This window comes from Eleutherodactylus coqui, chromosome 1 (genome assembly GCF_035609145.1).
Source record: "Eleutherodactylus coqui strain aEleCoq1 chromosome 1, aEleCoq1.hap1, whole genome shotgun sequence".
NCBI classification, from domain to species: Eukaryota; Metazoa; Chordata; class Amphibia; order Anura; family Eleutherodactylidae; genus Eleutherodactylus; species Eleutherodactylus coqui.
The window spans coordinates 158,481,041-158,507,245 of NC_089837.1; positions in this window are offsets into that span (position 1 = coordinate 158,481,041).

The following is a 26,205-nucleotide window of genomic DNA, read 5'->3' on the forward strand; positions in this document are numbered from 1 at the left end:
TCCTTTTTTTTTTTTATTTGCTTTTGTATCGCCACACTCCAAAAGTCATAGCATTTTTACTTTTCCTTCACTGGATCTCTATGAGGGCTAGGTTTTTGTGGAATGAACTCTAGTCTACAATTATCCAATTTTTGAAACAACATTTTGGTTGCTTTTTATAAAAAATAGAGGCAATATCAAGAAATATCAAGAAAATCTGCAATTCTGGCATGTTTTTTTTATTTTCCACCGTGCAGTGTAGATCATATATTAAATTGATTCTGCAGGCCAGTATCATTATGTCAGTACCAAATTTATATAGGTTTTTCTTTTTTGCAACTCTTTCACACTTTTAAAAAAATTTTACTTTTTTATCACTTCATTTGAAAACATATAACATTTTTCCTTTTTTTGTCTATGGTGCTATGTGTAGGGTTTTTTTTTGCAGGATGAGTTTTAATGCTAATATTTGTTGCTCCATACAACGTTTTGATCACTTTCTTTCATGTTCTTTGTAAGACGAGGTTAACAAAACTTTCTATTTCGGTCATGGTTTTTTAAGGTGTGCACCATGCAGTTCAATAATGTATTAACTTTTCGCTCTTGGTCGTTATGAATGCGGCGATACCAGATTTGTGACTTTTTAAAAAAAGTTTTTTACATGATAGTAATAATTAGAGATGAGCGAACGTACTCGTCCGAGCTTGATGCTCGTTCGAGTATTAGCATGTTCGAGATGCTCGTTATTCGAAACGAGCACCACGCGATGTTCGAGTTACTTTCACTTTCATCTCTGAGACGTTAGCGCGCTTTTCTGGCCAATAGAAAGACAGGGAAGGCATTACAACTTCCCCCTGCGACGTTCAAGCCCTATACCACCCCCCTGCAGTGAGTGGCTGGCGAGATCAGGTGTCACCCGAGTATATAAATCGGCCCCTCCCGCGGCTCGCCACAGATGCATTCTGACATAGCTCAGGGAAAGTGCTGCTGATGGTGGAGCTGCCATAGGGAGAGTGTTAGGAGTTATTTTAGGCTTCAAGAACCCCAACAGTCCTTCTTAGGGCCACATCTGACCGTGTGCAGTACTGTTGAGGCTGCTTTTTGCAGTGTTGCACTTTTTTTTTTTTTGTATATCGGCCGTGCAGAGCATTGCGTCCAGAGCATTGCGTCCTGCAGTAATTTTACATAGTCCAGGGCCAGTAGTGGTGAGGCAGGGACAGAAGACATATACAGACTATATAGGCAGTGGTCTTTTCCAAAAAAATTTGGGAAAAAAAATCTTTTTGGGCTGCCTGTGACCGTCCTCAGTGTACTGCGTCTCTGCTGGGGGTAGTTGTCCTAATTCATACGCAGCCAGCTAAGTGTTACAGCAGGCTTGCGCAAAATTCTTTCCTGGCTCTGCTGTGCGTGGGTCGTGCGGGGGGGGGGGGGGGTTGGGCAGCATGTAACCCAGGAGAAGTGGCAGCGGAGTGTCATGCAGGCAGTGATTGTGCTTTGTTGGAGGTAGTGTGGTGCTTAGCTAAGGTATGCATTGCTAATGAGGGCTTTTCAGAAGTAAAAATTGTTGGGGGGGGGGCCCACTGTTGCCGCTATTGTGGCTTAATAGTGGGACCTGGGAACTTGAGATGCAGCCCAACATGTAGCCCCTAGCCTGCCCTATCCGTTGCTGTGTCGTTCCTATCACTTTCTTGAATTGCCCAGATTTTCATAAATGGAAACCTTAGCGAGCATCGGCGATATACAAAAATGCTCGGGTCGCCCATTGACTTCAATGGGGTTCGTTATTCGAAACGAACCCTCGAGCATCGCGAAAATTTCATCCCGAGTAACGAGCACCCGAGCATTTTGGTGCTCGCTCATCTCTAGTAATAATTCATGCTTTAGGTATATTTTGAGAGTTTCAAATCTTATAAAATAACAGAAGAATGGAGTACTCCTTGAACTGAATAACCACACTTGTTCTCCTAGTGTAATTATTCTCAGTAAGAGACACAACATAAATTCAATGAATGGCTGAGCACTGCCTGTGATTGACGCTCAGAAGACTGTCGGGGAAGCCAATGAGAAGACGTGCTGGAGCTGCACAGTGGCGGAAAGTTGATGTATATATTTTTTAAATTTTTTACAGCAGCTAGGGATGATTTTCAGGGAAGGGCTTATATTTGAAGCCCTTCCCTGAAAATCACTGTGGGGCTGGCCTGCATCCCATTGTTTTCAATGAGGATGGCTGCAGTAGCGCCGGACCCATAGAAAGCAATAGGCATGGAGCATTTTCAACATGCATGGAGCGCATTATTTTTGTGCACATAGGTGCGCAAAAAAAAATGCTCGTCCGACTAAGCCCTGAACAAGTGCCAGGCTATTATCTAACAGCTGAGCACCCACTGGCACAGACCTGTGCAGGCTTCTGATGTAGGGCTGTAAAAGGCAATTGTATCAGAATAAAGCCCCTTAATGGCCACCACAGTAGGGTGTATGGGCAGTTGTTAAGGAGTTAAATATGTGGAAAATATCTGATCTATTATCCATTTCGCTACCAGAGGTTTTTGAACATTTTGTAAAGATAGGTCAACATATTCAACTATGTAATTATAACTTAGAATTCCTATAGCGAGTCACACAGCAGGGGGCCACAAGCCATTGGTCACAAGCTAGTTGGGGACCACTGAGTTAGAGTACAGCCTGATAGTGAGTGGCATTTTGTATTTCGAATCAGATGTGACTAGTGATGAAGCCACGAATAGCAATATACCCGACAAGGCTTCCATGCCTTACTAAGGGTGTTTCAATGTACATGTACATTTCCGAGAAGTGTGGGCTGAATGATTATACTGGAGTAACTTGCAAGAAGTATATATTTTAGTGAAGGTTTCCATGCATGAACTGTGTGATTAAATGCTTTCAGACACGTGCAAAGCCCTTGTATTTGTGGTATGTACATTGTGTGCGAAGCATGCATAGCTAACATGCTTCCACAAAACAAAGCAAAAGGAAGCTAGATGTGGAATTTCAGTAGCTGTCTATACCCAAAATTTTATTTAAAGCCCTGCTAGGGTATAGATCAGAACTATTAGTAAGTGAACTGCTAAATTCTAGCTAGATTGGGCCTATATGTTGATGGCTTTAGTTGACACTTGCCTTGCTGCAGCCTCTTTATGTTTCAAAAGGTTTTATTAAATTTAAATTTACAGTTGGCAACACTCTTCCTCGGAGTCCCCGCGCAGGGGGCTAAGAATATTTTGCAGTACAGAGATCTCACAATTCAGGCGAATGTGCATTATTAATATTGGGAAGGTGTTAGGGTGGAGAGGGGGGTGGGGGAAAGGTTGAGGTTTCTTGATAGTTTAGCAATCTTGTCAGCAGGGGAGAGGGGGTGGTAAGGTGGGGGGGGCTGGGAAAGGAAGGAAAGAAAATAGGGAAACAATAAACATTAACAAAACTAAATATATACAGGGTACAGTTTTTAGGTATATGTTCATGTTTAACGCCATCTCATTTTGCCTTGTTTTTAGAGAGGGGGGGAGCTGACCTCGATGTTGTCCACCCATTGTTGTGTTGTGCCTTAATGGCTGAATGGATGTGCGGGGTGGGACTGGGGTCTATTTTATTGTTTTTGAGGTGTGACCATTCCATTTTTCATTTACAATCTTACCACGTAGGTTAAGTTTGGTATGTTAATATGTGTTAGCCATGGTTTCTATATCTTTTCAAATTGCTGGACCATGTCCTGTCATATGGCAATGAGCCTCTCGTTTATGAGGGTTTTGTTGATGCAGTTTTTGCTGCAGCCACTTTAAAGGGTGTTGTAACATTGTGAATAGCAGTTTGGATACCCATGAATGTGTAGTCACTGTCACTTTGATAAGATGGGACTGAAAGGTAATGTTGTAATGTCCAAGTATTTTTAGCCTACTATGGAGTACTACATATATATTTGTTATGTTTTAGTAGGTTTAATGCTGCTACAACTTGAAGCTTCTGGGCCCAAATGCAAAACCTGTAACAGGGTCCCCAACTATAATGCCTTATTTATAGTACTAGACTCCTTATATGGAGAGTAGAGGCCTTATGGCCCCCTAAGGCTTCTGGGCCTGGGTGCAACCGCATCCTCTGCATCCCCTATAGTTAGGTCAGTGGCCTCCGTTTGTTACTGCCCCACCAGCACAACATCAATCTGTTTCAATGTCATAGTAATTGTTGATTTGGCATACTGTACAGTTACAATTGTACAGTGCTATTAAAGTATGTATTTAGTTTGGAAAACCATTTCACAATTTATAATGACATAATAATTACATTATATCAATGGCAGAGCTTAATAGGTTGGAATACATGGCAGGCTTGGGAGCTTTCAATAAGCCCTGAGCTGCCATGGCAATCCATCAACACCTGGCGAATGGGATGATGGAGGGCCTCCCGGGTACCACCTTAGGTGCCTTGATTGTTAAATGGCTGTGATCCGAGCTAGTTCACAGACTTATTCTGTTTTAGAAAATATTTGTTCTCAAAATGGCAGATATGGGCAGTCAATTTAAATACATGTATTATTGTGGCACTGCATCCATTGTGTGGGGTAGTTCACAGTGAGACATGAGCTAACTAACTGACAGCTTCTGAATAATTTATACTTGCTTGGTTGGATCTAGCTATTATGCCTTGATTTTTATTGAAACTATTATTTTTATTTTTTTACACATGTCTCTGATAGCATCAGTTGAGAGGTAATCATTTTAGCTTAAAACGGATTATAACTCGTACAATAAATTGGGGAACATGTGCTTTCAAATATTACTTAGAGTATCTTGTGTTGGGGCACACATTATTTCACAAATTAATTTTAACCTTTTCCTTGTCAAGGATGTATGTCATTCATCCATGCAGAGTTGTACTCCAGAAGCCCAGGGTGTATGAGATACATACTTGCTTCAGTTGGCTACATCTCAGGCTATGCTTGTAGTTTTGTCCCAGCATGTGGCTGTGATAATCACGGCCGCATAACGGGACAAAATGAACCATTGATTTCAATGGTTTAGTTTTTATTAGCAGTATTCTCGTCTGTTAATATTGCTGGTGGGAAAAGATAGTGCAGCATCCAAGGAGCGGGTCGAAAGCCAAGGAGATAGCAGGGTAGACAAAGGCCTTATCATGGGGCTCTACTATCTCCAAACCTGGGGGTAGGTTGGGGCCTGACCACGTTACTGCTGGGGGAGATCACAGGGGAAGCAACCAGGGGTTACCATGAGTCCATTTGTCACACATGACACTATTGTTCTGTCCTCTGCTGTGAAATTTGACCATGAAATAAAGTAGTTCACACACAGGGAAAACTTTCTGAATAAAACTGGGAACGGTCGGTAATGTCCATTTACTGTAACTTGACAAAGTCCAAACCACATCAACAGTCCTGTCACAGATACAACAACTCAGAGTGGTGTGACAGGGAGGATTTTCGGGATTTTGCTAATTTTTCCACTGCAGAAAATCTGCCACGTGGAAACACATCTTTAAAGATAAGATTCAAAATCAAATTTCTGCTAACAATACAGGTTGAGATATAGCAAACTGAAGTTAATACAGCAAGTTGATGTGAGTTTTAGGTATACGCGTACTGTATTTAATGCATTTTTGATTATTTATGTTTAGCACAAAATTACATGAAGATGGACATAGCTGTCAGAAGTCCATGAAGAGAACTGCAATAAGCAGGTTGTCTGCTTTCATCAAATACAGTGGGTATAGGGGTGCACTTACTTTTAATGGTGTGTAATTCCTGTAATTTATAGATTGTTACATTTTAAAATTTCCTGCTTAAAATCAAAATTTTGGCCTTTCCAGTTTTGGTGATTTTTGGAAGATATATGTGCATAGATATCAGCCTGTATATAGGAACTCTACACATGTTGAACTTCTATTTTTAGGCGGTATTATGCATCTAATTTTTTATTTGGGTCACACTTTTAGCCACTAATACAAATTTTAAGAATATTTTATGAAAAACTACACTTTGACGCAAAATTGCATGAAGGTGCCCGTATATATAAAAAGCTGAGTGGCAATTTTGCAATGTGATAGGAGTCTACATTCAGAAAATATATGGGTATGGGGGTTTTGTATGATTTTTTTTTTAATTTTGTAATTTAAGATTTAGGGCTCTTTCAAATCTCCATTTTTATTTTCCTTTTGCTGTTGCATCAGAGGAACAGCAAATCAATAAAAAAAAGGTTGAGTTATAGTAGCCATTCCTTTCAATGAACTTAAGTTATATTTGCTTTGGTTCTGTTCCATCTGCTTTCATTTTTTTAAAGAAAAAAAATACTGCACGAACTGCAGCGCTTTTATCTACTAAAAAACGGAAAGTGAGCAGATAGGACCCTTACGTTTTAGTTTTTTTTACATTATAGCCAGTGAGTGATGGAACTGTACTGAAAGGTTCCGTTTCTGTTGTAAATGTAATGTTTTCATTTCTAAATGATCAGCTGCAGAAGGGAACAAAGACAGATGAATATAAAATGGAACCGTTGAAAATGACTGCAAGCAGAACGAATTGGAAACAAATGATCAGATCTGTCTTACGGCTCTAAAAGAGAAAAGAAAGGAAACTATGGTTTCCATTTGGTTCAGTTCTTAATCCGTTTTTGCTATCCATTTCATTATGATAAACTACTCTGTTAAAAATCAAAAGCAAAATGTTGATGTGAATGAGAGATTATCTGTACATGTCAAAAGTGTAAAACGAAAAAAAAGGCTTGGTACCATGTTAGCCAGTGGAGCAAAGTGTGATTGTTCTCAGTGAGAGAAACCAAGTAACCTTGTAGATATGATTCCTTTTAATGGATAACAAAAATGCATGATGTTACAGCAAGCAAGCTTTCGGAGATATCTCGCCCCCTTTAATAGCCTGACGAAGGGGGCGGGATGTTCCCGAAAGCTTGCTTGCTGTAACATCATGCATTTTATCTACTGTAGACCTATCTTTGGGGTAGAGATGTGCTATTTACATCCCTGTCACATCAATGAGGACGGAGCCTTCTCTCTTCAACTCCGGAAGCGCCTCTGAACTCTCACCTGCCTGGTCGTGTCACTGCCTAGGTGGCGGAGCTATCATCATCAGCCATTGGAACTGCTGTTAGAGCGGCTCTGTCGCTTTGTGTGTGGAGGGAATGAGGAATGCTGCTTCCACTCTATTTCAGTATAATACTCTTCTTTTGTGAATCTGATTAATTTTGTCTGAATTGTTCTCTTATAATAAAGAGTACGTAGTAACTGGTTGACACACGACACAAGATATCATTATTGTACTACTGCATTGCAAGTAATAAGAGTGAATGTGGTTGCATTGTGACCTATAAATTACAATGGCTGCAACAGGTCAGCAGAAATCCAAACTTGGTGAATTTGTTTGCACCACATTTGCCACAATATTATTAAATCTCTCATGCTGAACATATAGAGAATCAAGATATGGAAGCCCCTGTGTCTTTGGCAGATTATTACAAGATTGTTTGTTTCAGAGGCTCGGGAAACAACATTTTAGTGAGTCATTTATTTTGACGTTTAGTGATCCTTTAAGTTTACATTTGTATCTTTAAATTTACATTTGAAGACTTTTAGGCAGAAATAGATATTTAAAACAGACAGAAAAGAACTTTAGCTGTAAATTAGAATAAAGAGGGAACTACTTTGGAGGTGTTATCTATGAAAGTTCTCAGATGGGAAGAGGTTACAGAGTAATTGCACTTTGATAAGAAAATTATAATCATATATGAAAGCCTGAGAGGTAAATGTTCCCGGTTACAGTGGGAGGTCTTGTCAATGAGCCAAGTATTGGAATAGAAGAAAAGAAACACACACCTGAGGGGAAGACAGAGAATAAATTAATAGGGTAAGCTGCATAGAGCACTAAACCTCTTTCTATCCCTTCTGGCAGTGAAGAAAAAGGCAAAGCTAGCTAGTGTTTCCTCCAGCAAAATCCAGTGCTAGCGTGAAATATTCCATCTTGATATTGAGCTGAAATAGCATTCTCTAAAGGGATGTCCTTTGTGCAATGGGCATTGATTTCCTATCTGGAGCCCAGCAAGCTACGTTGTAAATGCTTCTATGGTTAGATTACTTTATTTTCCATAGCGAACCTAGAAACCAATCCAATATTGTACATCTGTATTTTTCTCTACTGTAGTAATATAACTTTTGCTAATAGACATACAGCTTTGAAATTTAAAATGCTTACAGAAACCTGATAAAATGTTTTAAAATATGTTAGATTTAAAAGAGTTTTTCCAGAACAAAGATATTGGTGACGTATCTTAAGGACCCAAATCATCTGTCTGAAGTGGCTTTAGCACTTGGGTGCACTTTACTGCATGCCAGGCTTAGCGCCGTACATTTCATAGTGGCTGTGCCTAGTATAGGAGCTCAATACCATTCATTTGAAAAAGACTGAACTGCTCTTCGGCCATGTGACTGATGACGTCACAGGACTTAAAAGAGGCCGCTGCGCTGCGGCTTCTTCAGGTAACTTATCAGTGAGGTTTCTGATTGGCGGGTCCACACTGATCTGATTTATCTTAGTCCCGTAAAAATCTCCTTTACTCTGGGTCATGCATGGGAGGTACACCTGAAAGGGCTGACAATTGCGGAATATGACAGCATGAATGAAAAGGCTTTACACAGCTTAAGGCCTTAGTCAGACGGGCGTTTTTTTGCGCGATTTGCGCATGCGCATGCGTCCGGCGATTTTTTTAAACCATTGCTTTGCAATGGTATCGGACACATGAGCACTTTTTATGCGCTCGTCCGATAAATTATAGAACAGAAATCGCAGATCGCACCTATCTGCGATCTGCGATTCCTGTTCTCTTCCCTATATGCGCTCAATGGGGCCGGCGGCAGCAGCGCCGACCCCATTGAGAACATATAGAAGACAAATCATTCTTCTCTGCCACAGCTGTAACAGCTGTGGCAGAGAAGAACGATGTTTGCCCATTGAATTCAATGGAGCCGGCAATACAGCCGCCTCCATTGAAAGCAATGGGCTGCTGGCGTGCGCTGGATGAATTGTCGGGATGGGCTTAAATATATAAGCCCTTCTCTGCAATTCATCCAGAAAAGTGTTAAAATAAAAAATATATATATACTCACCTGCTCCCGGCAGCCGGAGTTCCGCGCGGCCGGCCTGCAGTGGGTGTGAAGGGGGTGTGAGTCAGACCTGCCCCCTGATTGGCTCAGTGCTGAGCCAATCAGGGGGCAGGTCTGACTCACACCCCCTTCACACCCACTGCAGGCTGTGTGAGTCAGACCTGCCCCCTGATTGGCTCAGCGCTGAGCCAATCAGGGGGCAGGTCTGACTCACACCCCCTTCACACCCACTGCAGGCCGGCCGTGCGGAACTCCGGCTGCCGGGAGCAGGTGAGTATATATATATTTTTTATTTTAACACATTTCTGGATGAATTGCAGGGAAGGGCTTATATATTTAAGCCCTTCCTGACAATTCATCCCACACTCGTCCGCAGCGCATTGCTTTCAATGGAGTCGGCTGTATTGCCGGCTCCATTGAATGCAATGCGCTGGACAGCTCCAGCCCGTTTCTAATGAAACGCGGCTAGGAGCAGATTTTCGGGCGATTTTCGGGCACCGGTCACGCGATTTGCGGATGCGCATCCGTCATGCGATCCGCAAATCGCGCAAAAAAAACGCCCGTCTGACTAAGGCCTCAGTAAGTAAACAATACTTTTCTGACCATTTGATAATGACATTAATTTAAAGCTAACTTGCATTCTCAAAGCCTTAAAGAAGTTATACAATTTTGTATTACAGTAATATTTTATAATATGCCAAAAAGTCACTAAAGGGGGTTTTCCAGGTATAAATACTATTGATAACCTATCATCAGATAGGCCGGGGTTCGCCGCTCGGGACCCCGACCAATCAGCTGAGCGGGCACATGCTGTCAGCGCCACAATAACAGAGGTTAGAGCGGAAGCCTCCGCGCCGACCCCTCTGAAGTAGCCGGCGCTTGTAAGTGCAGGCATGGTTCTCATTGAAATCAATGGGAGCCGTGCTTGCAGTGACAAGTGCTGGCCACTACATGGTAGGTCGCCGCAGAGGTTTCCGCTTGGACCTCTGTGTATTTGGAGCGGAAGTCTCTGCGCCAAACTCCACAAGAAGAAATTCCACCAGAATATAAATATCCTAATATGATGCCAACAACAACTGCCTAAAGGCCCATTTACATGTAATGATTATTGCTCAAACAAACGAAAATGCGAGATAATCGTTACGGCTAAACGTAAAGCCATTGTCCACTTTTTGTTTGTCGCTCAGTTTCAGCCTGCATAAAATTCTGGTTGGCACGCTCACTTCTCGTTACATTTAAACACTTCTCGCTCAGTATTTCACATAGGAATGTATAAAGAGTCTAACATTGACTTGCAGGAATGCTGCCTTCCAATAGGTGGCGCTGCAGAGAAATTGTTCCATCTCCCTTATTTACATAGGAATGTGAAGCACTGAGTGAGAAGTGAACAATTCTCAACGATGATCTGCCTGTCTAAACATTCTGTGTGAGCACGAACAACTGCAAACGAATTAGTGTTGACATCACTTGCCCATGTGCTCGTTCAAACGAGGATCAGCTCATGTACAAGAGGCATTAGCCCAGCCCTACCAAGCCATACATGCCTTCTCAACCTAAGTCCACTGTGAATAGTTATATTCAGTTACATCTTTTCACCATAACTACAGGATGAGTAACATAGTAACATAGTATGTTAGGCTAAATGAAGACAATGTCCATCTAATTCAGCCTGTTTCAACCCCCTTCTTGATCCAGAGGAAGGCAAAAAACCTGGATCAGGTTCAGGGCATGAAGGACTACAACATACCTCCATAAAGTCAAGACAAAAACTGCCAGTCAATAATTGAACCACATAACTTAATTCTTAAAGTGAACTATAGTGAACCTCACATGAAAAATCAGTACTACCCACCACTGGGGGAGCTGTAGGCATTGCCAATTATTTCAAACTATTGTCATAATATCCATGTTTCATGGATTCCCAAGGGATGACTTTATCCTTATTTAATTGGAATCCTTGCAGTATACTGATCTTACCTCCCGTGTATTTTAGTAACATATTATGCAATTATTCTGTGATAAAGATCTTTAATTTTACTAAATCTTAAAAGAGTTTTTCTGAGTTGCACTTTTTTCTTTTAAATATGCTGGCCATGTTCTAAAACAATAAAACAGCTTACACTTACTAATCCTAGCTGCAGCTAATTACTGCAGCTAATCACAGAGGTCAGCAATTGACTGCTGAGGCCTGTGATTGGCTGCAGTAGCTTATGATGTCTGATCAACATGCTGACTGCGACATGCAAATACAGTACTGACAAGCAGGGGTGTAACTATAGGGATGCAGGGGATGCGGTTGCACCCGGGCCCAGGAGCCTTTGAGGACCCATAAGGCCTCTCCTCTCCATATAGGAGCCCAGTACTATGAACAAAGTGCTATATTTTGGTGCCCTGTTACAAATTTTGCATTGGGGTCCAGAAGCTTCCAGTTACACCTCTGCTGAGTGACAAGGTAAATGTAGAGGTAGTGCTGCAGCAGCGTGGAGTCGGGACAGGTGAATGTAGGCTCTTTTATTGTTCCTCAGTGTGGCTAGCATATTTAAAAGTAAAAATATAACTCAGAAGACTCCTTTAAGGTCTGAAGGTTTCTTATAAGCAACGGCAGAAAAAGAGCACATCTAGTCTGCCTTACACTATTTCATTTTTATTTCTCTCTTAGGATAGATATATGCTTATCCTAGGCATGCTTGAATATAAATGACTTGCTAGTATAGCTATATTGAGGAGTTTCAGATGTAAATGTTAATTTTTATATGATATTAAACTAATCCAAGTAACAAATAGAAAAGCCTATATTAACCAAAACACAAACAATAATAGCCTGTGGATGTGATAAAATATTGATTTGGTAAACACCCCCATCTTCTGAGTCATTTCTCAAATAAATGACTGCATTCTCAAGACACAACCCAGCTAGTGAGAGAAGGTTCAGTGAAAACAGGTATTGATTTTCCAACAGTTAGACCTATATAATCTATAAATATAATCAAAAGAAAATAAAACATGCTTTAACTGAAAATAAATTGTTATGACTGCAAGGGACCACGAGAACCTGAGTCACAAACAATATTTAAACTGTTGAAGAACCGAGGCTATTACTGCAGAAATAATGGCTTTCTGCGGGTCTTCATTTTATGGTTATTGACCCTTGTTGCCATATATTTGGTATCTGGATTCTCCATAAAAGCATGTTTGCGTGCACACACAGACTACATTTCAGGAATAGAGTAAACTATGATGATGATGAAGATAACAATTAAGTTCTAATAATGGATATGAAAACTTGTAGATAATTTCAAAACTTTGCATATAAAACTATTAGTAGCTTTCCCCATGTTAGACTGCACTTGTATATTGTAAACACATATGGTGTTGTGCATCATTATAATCTGCTGAAAACCACATTGCAGTACCACAAGTAAAAATCTTGTTTACATGTGAGGACGTTGGCGAGTGGAGTTGGAGAACAGATATAGTTCCTGCTACATGCCCGAAATTATCAGCAAAATCATGCTAATATCCTGCTTATTTGCCTGCATCCCAATCCCTCCCTCAAGCATGGGTTTAGCGCATTATAGGTGGGTGCAAGGATTGCGTCTGTTAGAAAGACTGATTTGCTATAAAAGAATTCACATGAAGGAATTTTAGAGGTGCAAAATACTCACAGCTAACAAAGATAGGACATGCGAGTGCAATGTTCTCATCTAAGGTCTGTGGTGTGTGAAAAGATAGGACCTGACTAGAGATGAGCGAACGTACTCGTCCGAGCTTGATATTCGTGCGAATATTAGGGTGTTCGGGATGCTCGTTACTCTTAACGAGTACCACGCGATGTTCGGGTTACTTTCACTTTCATCTCTGAGACGTTAGCGCGCTTTTCTGGCCAATTGAAAGACAGGGAAGGCATTACAACTTCCCCCTGTGACGTTCAAGCCCTATACCACCCCCCTGCTGTGAGTGGCTGGGGAGATCAGATGTCACCCGAGTATAAAAGTCGGTCCCTCCCGCGGCTCGCCTCAGATGCCTTGTGAGATAGCTGAGGGACAGTGCTGCTGGTGCCGTAGCTGCTATAGGGAGAGCGTTAGGAGTTAGTGTAGGCTTCAGGAACCCCAACGGTCCTTCTTAGGGCAACATCTATCCGTGTGCAGTACTGTGCAGGCTGCTGTTAGCAGTGTTGCACATTTTTTTTTTTTCATAATCGGCTGTCTGCAGAGCATTGCGCCCTGCATTAATACTAGAGGGACAGAAGTGGTGGTTAGGCAGGGAGAGTGTTAGGAGTGAGTGTAGGCTTCAAGAACCCCAACTGTCCTTTCTAGGGCCACATCTAACCGTGTGCAGTACTGTGCAGGCTGCAGTTAGCAGTGTTGCCCTTTTTTTTTTTTTTTCAAAATCGGCTGTCTGCAGAGCATTGCGCCCTGCATTAATACTAGAGGGACAGAATTGTGTAGGCAGGGCCAGAAGACATTTATTATTGAGTGAATATACGCAGTGGGCCTTTCCTTAAAAAAAAAAAGGGAAAAAAATTGTATTTGGCCTGCCTCTGACAGTCCTCAGCGTTCGCTGTACGTGTGTGCTGGGTGGAGAACGTAAAAAAAAACAGACGCAGCCAGCTAAGTTTAACAGCAGGCTTGCGCCAATTAATTTATTTCCTGCCGGGGAAATATCACCGCTCTGCTGTAGATAATAACTCTGCAACACCGCAGTTCTGTGACACATTGCACGGCCACAACAACACATTTATTATTGAGTGAATATACGCAGTGGGCCTTTCCTTTAAAAAAAGGGAAAACAATTGTATTTGGCCTGCCTCTGACAGTCCTCAGCGTTCACTGTACGTGTGTGCTGGGTGGAGAACGTAAAAAAAAACACAGACGCAGCCAGCTAAGTTTAAAAGCAGGCTTGCGCCAATTAATTTATTTCCTGCCGGGGAAATATCACTGCTCTGCTGTAGATAATAACTCTGCAACACCGCAGTTCTGTGACACATTGCAGGGCCACAACAACACATTTATTATTGAGTGAATATACGCAGTGGGCCTTTCCTTAAAAAAAAAAGGGAAAAAAATTTTTATTTGGCCTGCAGGCTTCCGCCAATTTATTTCCTGCCCGGGAAATCAAATCACTGGTAATACAGCATGCTGAGGGGTAGGGGTAGGCCTAGAGGACGTGGACGCGGCCGAGGACGCGGAGGGCCAAGTGAGGGTGTGGGCACAGGCCGAACTCCTGATCCAGGTGTATCGCAGCCGACTGCTGCGCGATTAGGAGAGAGGCACGTTTCTGGCGTCCCCACATTCATCGCACAATTAATGGGTCCACGCGGGAGACCTTTATTAGAAAATGTGCAGTGTGAGCAGGTCCTGTCGTGGATGGCAGAAAGTGCTTCGAGCAACCTATCGTCCACCCACAGTTCTGCGCCGTCCACTGCTGCAAATCGGAATCCTCTGTCTGCTGCTCCTCCTTCCTCCCAGCCTCCTCACTCCACTACAATTACACATGCTCAGGAGCAGGCAGACTCCCAGGAACTGTTCTCGAGCCCCTGCTCAGATTGGGCAGCAGTGGTTCCTCTCCCACCAGAGGAGTTTATCGTCACTGATGCCCAACCATTGGAAAGTTACCGGGGTCCGGGGGATGAGGCTGGGGACTTCCGGCAACTGTCTCAAGACCTTTCAGTGGGTGAGGAGGATGATGACGATGAGACACAGTTGTCTATCAGTGAGGTAGTAGTAAGGGCAGTAAGTCCGAGGGAGGAGCGCACAGAGGATTCGGAGGAAGAGCAGCAGGACGATGAGGTGACTGACCCCACCTGGTGTGCAACGCCTACTCAGGACAGGTCTTCAGAGGGGGAGGCAAGGGCAGCAGCAGGGCAGGTTGCAAGAGGCAGTGCGGTGTCCAGGGGTAGAGGCAGGGCCAGACCGAATAATCCACCAACTGTTTCCCAAAGCGCACCCTCGCGCCATGCCACCCTGCAGAGGCCGAGGTGCTCTAAGGTCTGGCAGTTTTTCACAGAGACGCCTGACGACCGGCGAACAGTGGTGTGCAACCTTTGTCGCGCCAAGATCAGCCGGGGAGCCAACACCAACAGCCTCACCACCACCAGCATGCGCAGGCATATGATGGCCAAGCACCCCACAAGGTGGGACGAAGGCCGTTCACCGCCTCCGGTTTGCACCGCTGCCTCTCGCCCTGTGCCCCAAACTTCCACTGAGATCCAACCCCCCTCTCAGGACACAGGCACTATCGTCTCCTGGCCTGCACCCACACCCTCACCTCCGCTGTCCTCGGCCCCATCCACCAATGTCTCTCAGCGCACCGTCCAGCCGTCGCTAGCGCAAGTGTTGGAGCGCAAGCGCAAGTACGCCGCCACGCACCCACACGCTCAAGCGTTAACCGTCCACATAGCCAAATTTATCAGCCTTGAGATGCTGCCGTATAGGGTTGTGGAAACCGAGTCCTTCAAAAGTATGATGGCGACGGCGGCCCCGCGCTACTCAGTTCCCAGTCGCCACTACTTTTCCCGATGTGCCGTCCCAGCCCTGCACGACCACGTCTCCCGCAACATTGTACGCGCCCTCACCAACGCGGTTACTGGCAAGGTCCACTTAACAACGGACACGTGGACAAGCACAGGCGGGCAGGGCCACTACATCTCCCTGACAGCACATTGGGTGAATTTAGTGGAGGCTGGGACAGAGTCAGAGCCTGGGACCACTCACGTCCTACCCACCCCCAGAATTGCCGGCCCCAGCTCGGTGGTGGTATCTGCGGCGGTGTATGCTTCCTCCACTAAAGCACCCTCCTCCTCCTCCGCAACCTCTGTCTCGCAATCAAGATGTGTCAGCAGCAGCAGCACGTCGCCAGCAGTTGGTGTCGCGCGGCGTGGCAGCACAGCGGTGGGCAAGCGTCAGCAGGCCGTGCTGAAACTACTCAGCTTAGGAGATAAGAGGCACACGGCCCACGAACTGCTGCAGGGTCTGACAGAGCAGACCGACCGCTGGCTTGCGCCGCTGAGCCTCCAATCGGGCATGGTCGTGTGTGACAACGGCCGTAACCTGGTGGCGGCTCTGCAGCTCGGCAGCCTCACGCACGTGCCATGCCTGGCCCACGTCTTTAATTTGGTGGTTCAGCGCTTTCTGAAAAGCTACCCACGCTTGTCAGACCTGCTCGTAAAGGTGCGCCGGCTCTGCGCACATTTCCGCAAGTCCCACACGGACGCTGCCACCCTGCGCACCCTGCAACATCGGTTTAATCTGCCAGTGCACCGACTGCTGTGCGAGGTGCCCACACGGTGGAACTCTACGCTCCACATGTTGGCCAGGCTCTATGAGCAGCGTAGAGCTATAGTGGAATACCAACTCCAACATGGGCGGCGCAGTGGGAGTCAGCCTCCTCAATTATTTTCAGAAGAGTGTGCCTGGTTGGCAGACATCTGCCAGGTCCTTGGAAACTTTGAGCAGTCTACCCAGGTGGTGAGCGGCGATGCTGCAATCATTAGCGTCACCATTCCTCTGCTATGCATCTTGAGAAGTTCCCTGCAAAGCATAAAGGCAGACGCTTTGCGCTCGGAAACGGAGGCGGGGGAAGACAGTATGTCGCTGGATAGTCAGAGCACACTCCTGTCTATATCTCAGCGCGTTGAGGAGGAGGAGGAGGAGCATGAGGAGGATGAGGAGGAGAGGGAAGAGACAGCTTGGCCCACTGCTGACGGTACCCATGCTGGTTGCCTGTCATCCTTTCAGCGTGTATGGCCTGAGGAGGAGGAGGATCCTGAAAGTAATCTTCCTAGTGAAGACAGCCATGTGTTGCGTACAGGTACCCTGGCACACATGGCTGACTTCATGTTAGGATGCCTTTCTCGTGACCCTCGCGTTGCACGCATTCTGGCCACTACGGATTACTGGGTGTACACACTGCTCGACCCACGGTATAAGGAGAACCTTTCCACTCTCATTCCCGAAGAGGAAAGGGGTTCGAGAGTGTTGCTATACCACAGGACCCTGGCGGACAAGCTGATGGTAAAATTCCCATCCAACAGCGCTAGTGGCAGAAGACGCAGTTCCGAGGGCCAGGTAGCAGGGGAGGTGCGGAGATCGAGCAGTATGTACAGCACAGGCAGTGCAACAGTCTTTAAGGGCCTGGACAGCTTTATGGCTCCCCAGCAAGACTGTGTCACCGCTCCCCAGTCAAGGCTGAGTCGGCGGGAGCACTGTAAAAGGATGGTGAGGGAGTACGTAGCCGATCGCACGACCGTCCTCCGTGACGCCTCTGCCACCTACAACTACTGGGATTCGAAGCTGGACACGTGGCCTGAACTAGCGCTGTATGCCCTGGAGGTGCTTGCTTGTCCTGCGGCTAGCGTCTTGTCAGAGAGGGTGTTTAGTGCGGCTGGGGGAATCATCACAGATAAGCGTACCCGCCTGTCAACCGACAGTGCTGACAGGCTTACACTCATCAAGATGAACAAAGCCTGGATTTCCCCAGACTTCTCTTCTCCACCAGCGGACAGCAGCGATACCTAAGCAATACGTAGGCTGCACCCGCGGATGGAAGCATCGTTCTCTCTCACCATCCAAAACGGGAACATTTCTGCTTCATCAATCTGTGTATAATATTCCTCCTCCTCCTCCTGCTCCTCCTCCTGAAACCTCACGTAATGACGCAGAACGGGCAATTTTTCTTAGGGCCACAAGGCTCACTCATATAATTTTTCTAAACAATTTTTATACGTTTCAATGCTCTTAAAAGCGTTGGAACTTTAACTTCAACCAATTTTTCGTTAAACTGGGCTGCCTCCAGGCCTAGTTACCACTTAAGCCACATTAACCAAAGCGATTAATGGGTTTCACCTGCCATCTTGGTTGGGCATGGCCAATTTTTACTGAGGTACATTAGTACTGTTGGTACACCAATTTTTTGGGGCACTCACCTACAGTGTAATCATAGCAATTTCTATGTTCTTCGCCTGCACTCATGGTACAGAAAGGTGTGTGGGGTTGGCCTACACTTTAGCTACATAAATGTAACTTGGGCCTTGTCTATACTGCAGCTACTGAAATGGAACGAAGACTGCGCTCCCACTATACTGCTGCTTCGGAATTGTTACTGGGGCCTGTCTTGAGTGCTACTATTACTGAAATGGAACTAATACTGTGCTCCCCCTATAATGCTGCTAGTGATATGTTAGTGGGGCCTGTCCTAATGCTACGGCTGAAATGTTACTAATTATGGGCTCTGCCTATACCGCTGCTAATGGTATGTCTCTGGGGTGTGGAAACAGAGGCTTCCCAAAGACATGATGGCGGCGAGGCCATTTCCCACCAACGCTGTTACTGTTAAGGTGCATATAACCACGAACACGTGGAGAGGACACGTAGTGCCTCAAAAACATCCCCCGCCACGGCCCACTTAATCCTGGCCACATTCCGAAAACCAACAAAATAAAACCGCGCTACTAGGTCCGCAGTCACCACCTCATTACCACCAACGCGGTTACTGTTAAGGTGCATATAACCACGGACACGTGGAGAGGACACGTAGTGCCTCAAAAACATCCCCCGCCACGGCCCACTTAATCCTGGCCACATTCCAAAAACCAACTAAATAAAACCGCGCTACTAGGTCCGCAGTCACCACCACATTACCACCAACGCGGTTACTGTTAAGGTACATATTACCAGTCTGACTGGGGCATGCAGTGTGGGCCGAAGCCCACCTGCATTAAGCACGACATTACTACCTCAGCTGTGTTGGGCAATGCAATGGGATATTTTTATGTACCGCCGATGGCTTCCTGGCACCCACCCATGCTGTGGGTCCACAGGGAATTATAAATGCATCTGTTTCCACTTGTAAAGAACCCCAGTCTGACTGGGGCATGCAGTGTGGGCCGAAGCCCACCTGCATTAAGCACGACATTACTACCTCAGCTGTGTTGGGCAATGCAATGGGATATTTTTATGTACCGCCGGTGGGTTCCAGGGAGCCACCCATGCTGTAGGTGCACACGGAGTTTAACCTACATGTGTCCACTTGTAAAGAACCCCAGTCTGACTGGGGCATGCAGTGTGGGCCAAAGCCCACCTGCATTAAGCACGACATTACTACCTCAGCTGTGTTGGGCAATGCAATGGGATATTTTTATGTACCGCCGGTGGCTTCCTGGCACCCACCCATGCTGTGGGTCCACAGGGACTTCACAATAGGGAGTTGTACCTGCCTGTGTCTATGAATTAAAAAGCCCGGTCTGACTGGGGCATGCAGACACCTTGACAGAATGAATAGTGTGTGGCACATAGGTTCCCCATTGCTATGCCCACGTGTGCAGCTCCTGATGGCGGTGGCACAGGATTATATTTCTCATTGCTCCTGTACAGCATTGTGGGCTATCGCCCCACCCCTTTTAAAGAGGGTCGCTGCCTAGCCGTGCCAACCCTCTGCAGTGTGTGCCTGCAGTTCCTCCTCATGGCAGACGCACTTATAAATAGACATGAGGGTGGTGTGGCATGAGGGCAGCTGAAGGCTGCGCAGGGACAGTTTGGTGTGCGCTGTGGACACTGCGTCGTGCAGGGGGGAGGGGGGTTGGGCAGCATGTAACCCAGGAGAAGTGGCAGCAGAGTGTCATGCAGGCAGTGATTGTGCTTTGTTGTAGGTAGTGTGGTGCTTAGCTAAGGTATGCCATGCTAATGAGGGCTTTTCAGAAGTAAAAATTGTTGGGAGGGGGGGGGGCCCACTCTTGCCGGTATTGTGGCTTAATAGTGGGACCTGTGAACTTGAGATGCAGCCCAACATGTAGCCCCTCGCCTGCCCTATCCGTTGCTGTGTCGTTCCCATCACTTTCTTGAATTGCCCAGATTTTCACACATGGAAACCTTAACGAGCATCGGCGAAATACAAAAATGCTCGGGTCGCCCATTGACTTCAATGGGGTTCGTTATTCGAAACGAACCCTCGAGCATCGCGAAAATTTCGTCCCGAGTAACGAGCACCCGAGCATTTTGGTGCTCGCTCATCTCTAGAACTGACCTATCTTTGGTGTGTGCTGCGCAGGAGTTTCCATAGACTTCCTTGGGAGCTGGATAACACCCACCACGCACCTCTGATCCTGTTAACAGGCAATTTCACAGCTAATTAAGCTCGAGGATTGATAGCGGGAATTCACCCGTTCATGTGATCTTTAGTGCAGTATAGCCACAATCTTTTGACACGCCTATACTGCGCTAAAACCACGCTTGTGTGAACGAGGCCTAAAGAATACTCTCTGAGCCTGTGGAGCTGTGATTCCACCGAAGCATGGAGCAAAAAGAGGAGAAATCACTGCTCCATCTGTTCCTTGCAACTGATGATCATTGTAGAGAGTGCAGAGGTCTTCTCTCCGGATACAAGATGAGAGAAATGATCCCCGTTTTAGAGCCTAGTTGCATCACAGCTGCCGACCCACCCACTCAGAACAGAGTCCTGCAAAACCCACAATTAGAGTAATTGTTAAGGGAAGAGCTTGACCTTGGTTGGTACCTCTTGGACCTGGCAGTACCTTCTACTTCTGACAGCTTAATGTGATGGAGCCCTCCCCCAACTGCAAAGCCAGTGCCACAGATCCCGCCATCTGAGTTGTGGCCCTTCCTCTGAGTTCGAACTGGATTGTGCCACAAGAGTAGTAATTGATAATTATTTTGGCAGCTGAAATCCAAAGGCTTCGTGCTCCTCTTTTTGCTCAGGTCCCAGTCTGAAACTGAACACCATGTCTTGGTGGGAGAATCACCAGGGGCCTACATTAGTCCTGAAGACTTTAGTACATCCGATCAGATGTAACATTTGCATGAGGCAAAATTGGAATGCAATGCTATACCAATCCAGAATTTGAATTGCGGATAATGGTCAAGCCAAATTCTTTAAATTTCCAAATGAAGTGTCCTGTCCTCCTGATTGGGCTCTCACCGGGCTCCAGCAGCGCACTCAACTGCCAAAGACTGACAAACTTGCAGTTCTAGCATCTTTTTAGGAGTCTCGATGAGTAGTCATTAGTTGATTGCAATTGTCTGTTCATGGCCCTATTTTCTCATCAGCATTTTTCTTGTTGTTTTCTCCTGTATTTTCGATAGGATAATCTTCCCTCCTCTTTTACTTATAGTGTATATTGCTCTAGAGCTTTATCTTTGAGTTTTACATTAGCTATATTTTACTTCCATATTTTTAAAAGAGAGAGGGGGGGATGACAAAAATATGGAAACACTGTACAAAATGCATGGGATTTTAACCATTAGCACTGAGCTGCCCTTTTGACCCCTGCTTGGCTAAGAGTTTTCCTGCCAAATTTGTGTTTTCTTCACCTCTTGCCCTGCTCTGGGTGGTTTTTGGAGCCAACTGTAACAGCAGCTGAGTGGCTCAAACCCAATGAAACCTTGTTGCTTGGGCAGATGTTCACTTTTGCCAGGTAGCATCTGTGTCATATTATCTCCACTTTAGTTATGGCATGCATTTCATACGGTGTTTCCTTTTTTTGTCCACCTTTTAGGTGTTTTGAATAGATATGATCCAACAAATTTGGGGCAGCAGGCAGGGTTGAAGGAAGGATTTTGTTATAGCAGTGCGTTTAACTCATTACATGTATGTTATGCATTAATTCCATGTATATGCATCTGGATATGCAAACTAATTTATTTTCATGAGATAATTGTCATTTAGAATGAAAGGGTGCTTGTTTACAAAGTGAAGGCTCACCTTGGTTTAAGATTACATACACATGATATTATATGTATTCAGTAGATGCTTGAGGAAGATTGGAGGCTTGGATGATTACAAAGGCCTTAGATGCGGCAAGCATACAGATGTGTCCACCCTTAACCTTCTTGGATTTTGTTAATGATTCCAATTTTTCCTTATATAAAATCAACACATTCTTGTGCCAACCAGTTAAAAAATTTATATCTTAAATGTATTTGTTGTTTAAAGGGGTTTTCCAATCCATTTTATTATTTTGTGTATATTTCTGTTTTTATTTCTACTATGTCTCTTTTTCGGTAAAGCTGATAAAGGCCCTATTGAGCTCATGGTAATTAAGTAAACATTTTGCAACATAATTGAGTTCATGCATATTACTGTAATGTTTTTGGGAAAAAAAAACTTCTAATAAAAATATTTTGAACTAAAGGGGTTTTCCAGGTATAACTATTGATGATCTATCCTGACAGTAGTTCATCAGTGAGTTTCTGCCTCTTGAGATCTCTGCCAATCAGATGATTGCCTGGTCTGCTGTAAGTGCAGCGGAGTCGCACCTTGTTGAGGATGGAGTCAGAAGTGTAACAGGTGGTTTTGCTTCCACTTGTTACAGTATACTACCCTTGATACGCCAGCCCGGGTGCCCTAGATCTCACCCACAATCCCTGTCCCTGCCTACTTGCCTCCACTCCTGGCTAACCCCAGGCGGGCAACTGTGGACCGAAAAAAAGACGCTGGCATACCTGGATAGAAAGGGTAGAATAGCGACAGAAAAGGCAAATGTAAATAACCAACACGAACAATACAAAGCAGAACTGAGGCAGATGGAAAAACCTGGCGGATAATAGCAAAGTATAGCAGACAAGATGACAGAAGCAGGAGACCAACAGAGGCAGACTAGCTAGCACACTGAGGAAAACCAATAACTGGCAGTGATTGCAAGTCTTTGCCTGACCTTTAAACAGAAGCCTCCCCCCAGTGGCGGAGAGAGGGAGACAGCCAATTCCTAACAGAACGCAACAAAAGGGAGCTCGTGCATGACAGCTGCACTCACAGGTGCGCGCGCCACCAGCACCACGCCGTCCACGTCGGCCAGGCAACCATGCCCCCAGCAGCCGGACAAGCTAGGGGGGCGAGCCCTGACCGCGGGACCCCACACACCGCCACCCCAGGAGGACCAGCTACCGCCGCATGGTAACACCACTGATTTCAATGGGAGTGAAGCTGCCTGTTACACTTTCAGTTCTGACCTCAGTGGTGATGTGCGACTCTGCTTCAATGACAGCAGGCCATACGGTCAGTTGATTGACAGGGATACTGATAGATAGACTCTCTCTGATCAACTATGTTGACCTGTCTTTAAATATGAGAACCTATGAAAAATGGTTAGCAAATAGATGACTTCCATCAGAGACATCTGTCCCACCCATCCAGTACAAAACAAAAAACACATTAAATGTAGAGATGAGCGAACGTGCTCGGCCACGCCCCTTTTTTGCCCGAATACCGCGATTTTCGAGTACTTCCGTACTCGGGCGAAAAAATTCTGGGGGGCGCCGTGGGTGAGTGGGGGGTTGCAGCGGGGAGTGGGGGGGAGAGGGAGAGAGAGAGGGCTCCTCCCTGTTCCCCGCTGCTACCCCCCACTCATCCACGGCGCCCCCCACCCCCCGGCAACCCCAAGAACTTTTCACTCGAGTACTGAAGTACTCGGAAATGGCGGTACTCGATCGAGTAATTTCTCGAAACGAGTACGTTCGCTCATCTCTAATTAAATGTATAGGTTCATATCCCTTTGATACTGGACAGTACAGACTTGCCAATTGTCAATTTATTAACTAATTTGCATATCAGGCATATAATGGTACTGTTTGCAGTGAAAAAAGGGGCACCTAGATAGAAAATGTATCTACAGTTAGGGGATATTAAACCATGAAGTCTAAAGTCCATTTACACACAGATGATCATTCAAAATCCGTGGCAATACAGGAAGGAACCACCGTACCTATGCAGAAAACAACTCACTGGTACCGACAGGCTAGGCTAAAAGGATGGACTAATATGACAGGAAAAACTGGTATACCTGCAGCAGCTACTATCAGCAGTAGCAGAACACCCGGCAAAACCAAGGAACAGGAAAAAGTACCAGAGCCAGAACTCAGCAGCTCTGAACAGCAGGACTGCTCAGGGATCACTGGAGAATAATCGGCCACTCCCAGGGAGCAAGTGCTGGATCTTATAGGGAGGTGGGAGAAGCTAATAGGCAGATAGACATGTCAATCACCAGCACACCTCTCAGACACTAGCAGGGTAATTAACCTAGACTAGAAAGCACAAGAGCTGTTAACCCTGGCTTGTCTGGACAGAACCTACAGAAAACAAGGTGTTCTGGCAAATAATTAACTATGTGCTGACTGAGATGTGACAGAATGTTATCAGCGCTGCTGGCGGAGAACTCAGCATGCGTTCCCTCTTATCAGGGACAACAGATTTTAAGCTTGGCTGAACTCAGCAATGGACAAAAAGTGCACAGTAAGTGCACGATGGGCACACATTTACAAGCATCGAATTATCGCTCAAAAGATGGCTTTTGAGTGAACTTTGAGTGATAATTGCTGTGTGTAAAAGGGCCTTTACTTTGCAGTCTTACTTTTGGTGGCAGGTTTACTTTGAATTGTAAAATCTTATATAGTTACACAGTAACATATTATGTAACGCCGAAGAAAGGCATATGTCCATCCAGTTCAGCCTATTACCCTCACCCTAAGGGCTTATTTAGACGATCGTATATCAGCTTGGTTTTCATACCGAGCCGATATACGGTGTCCTTGTCTGCAGGGGGGGGAGGATGGAAGAGCCAGGAGCAGGAACTGAGCTCCCACCCCTCGCCACTATTTGCGATAGAAGGGGGTGAGATGGGGGCGGAGCTAAGTCCCACCACATAGCTCCACCCCATCTCGCCCCTCCCATTGCAAATAGTGGCAAGGGGCGGGAGCTCAGTTCCTACTCCAGGCTCTTCCATCCCCCCCCCCTCCTGCAGACAAGGACACCGTATATCGGCCCGGCGTGAAAACCAAGCCGATATACGGTCGTCTAAATAAGCCCTAATGTTGATCTAGAGGAAGAAATAAAAATCCCAGTGAGCTAGAAGCCAATTTTTCCCTATTTAAAGAAACAAAATCCTTCCTAACTCCAAACAGGCAATCGGAATAATCCCCAGATCAACAACCCTTCTAGGTAGAAGGCTGTTGTTTTTCATAAAGTTCCCATTGCTTTTAGATGGTAGGAAGGGTGTAGTATTCTACTATTCTATCCAGAGAAAGAACTACTGGAAATCATTACGAGTACTAGTAATAGGTGAAAACAGATCAATTCATGCCAGTGATATCCATCTGGAGTAATAATATAAAATTTTCACCTTTTATGAACAGTATATTCTGTAAGTTGCTTTATACTAGAACGGGTTCTGATCGGATGACCTATTACAATATCTGTCATTTATATCTGTCAAGATGTCAGTGATATTTACCATGACGGCAATGTGAATGGAAACTAAGTTTGATGTCTTGGATTTTGGATGAAAAATAGTGTTGTAGAACTTTCTAAAGGGCATTGATGATGTAGGTTGCACAGAACAGAGAAATAGTGGGTTAAGTATTACTTTTCATCTCCCTGGAATAAAATCCTAATGCAAAGTGCTAAATTGGTTTTACTTGATAATGTATTGATAAAATCCAGCAAATTTGCATAAAAGCCAAGTCATATAATTGGACACAGGGATGATGCGCCTTTATAGCATGCTATTTAAATGCATTTTGCTTGAAAATGTGACATTTGTAGCTCTGATGTATAGGAAAATGCACTTTCTATCTGATGATTAATCTAAACTACTTACTACAGGGTTCAGTTGTGAAAGATAGAAAATTCACCTCTGTATCCAATGTTCCACCTTTGCTTTCTCAATGCTACTTCATCTGTGTAATTATGCAAATGAGCTAGAAGCCTGACCAATCATGAGCTAATTATCAGGTCCCATCAGTGATGCCACCCAGAAGAATTAATTAATGCTTTCTGCCAGTTTACTCTATAGTGTGTTTAAAATACAGCAAGCATTATCTGTAATGTCCTAGCAGCATGTGTCACTTGTGGTATTAAGGGCTCGTTCACATCAGTGTCAGAGGTTCAGTTCGGAACCTCCATCACTGATTTCCGGTAAAAAAAAGGACGAAATAACGCAGCAAGCTATGCTATTTCATCCTGTGAACTCCAGCAAAATTCAGGGCCATAGGCCGGAAATCGAACATACCCCATCATAGTCATTGGAGGTCCGCTTGGCGCTGTTTGGTTCTGTCAGAAAACCTAAATATTTATGAAAACTAATCT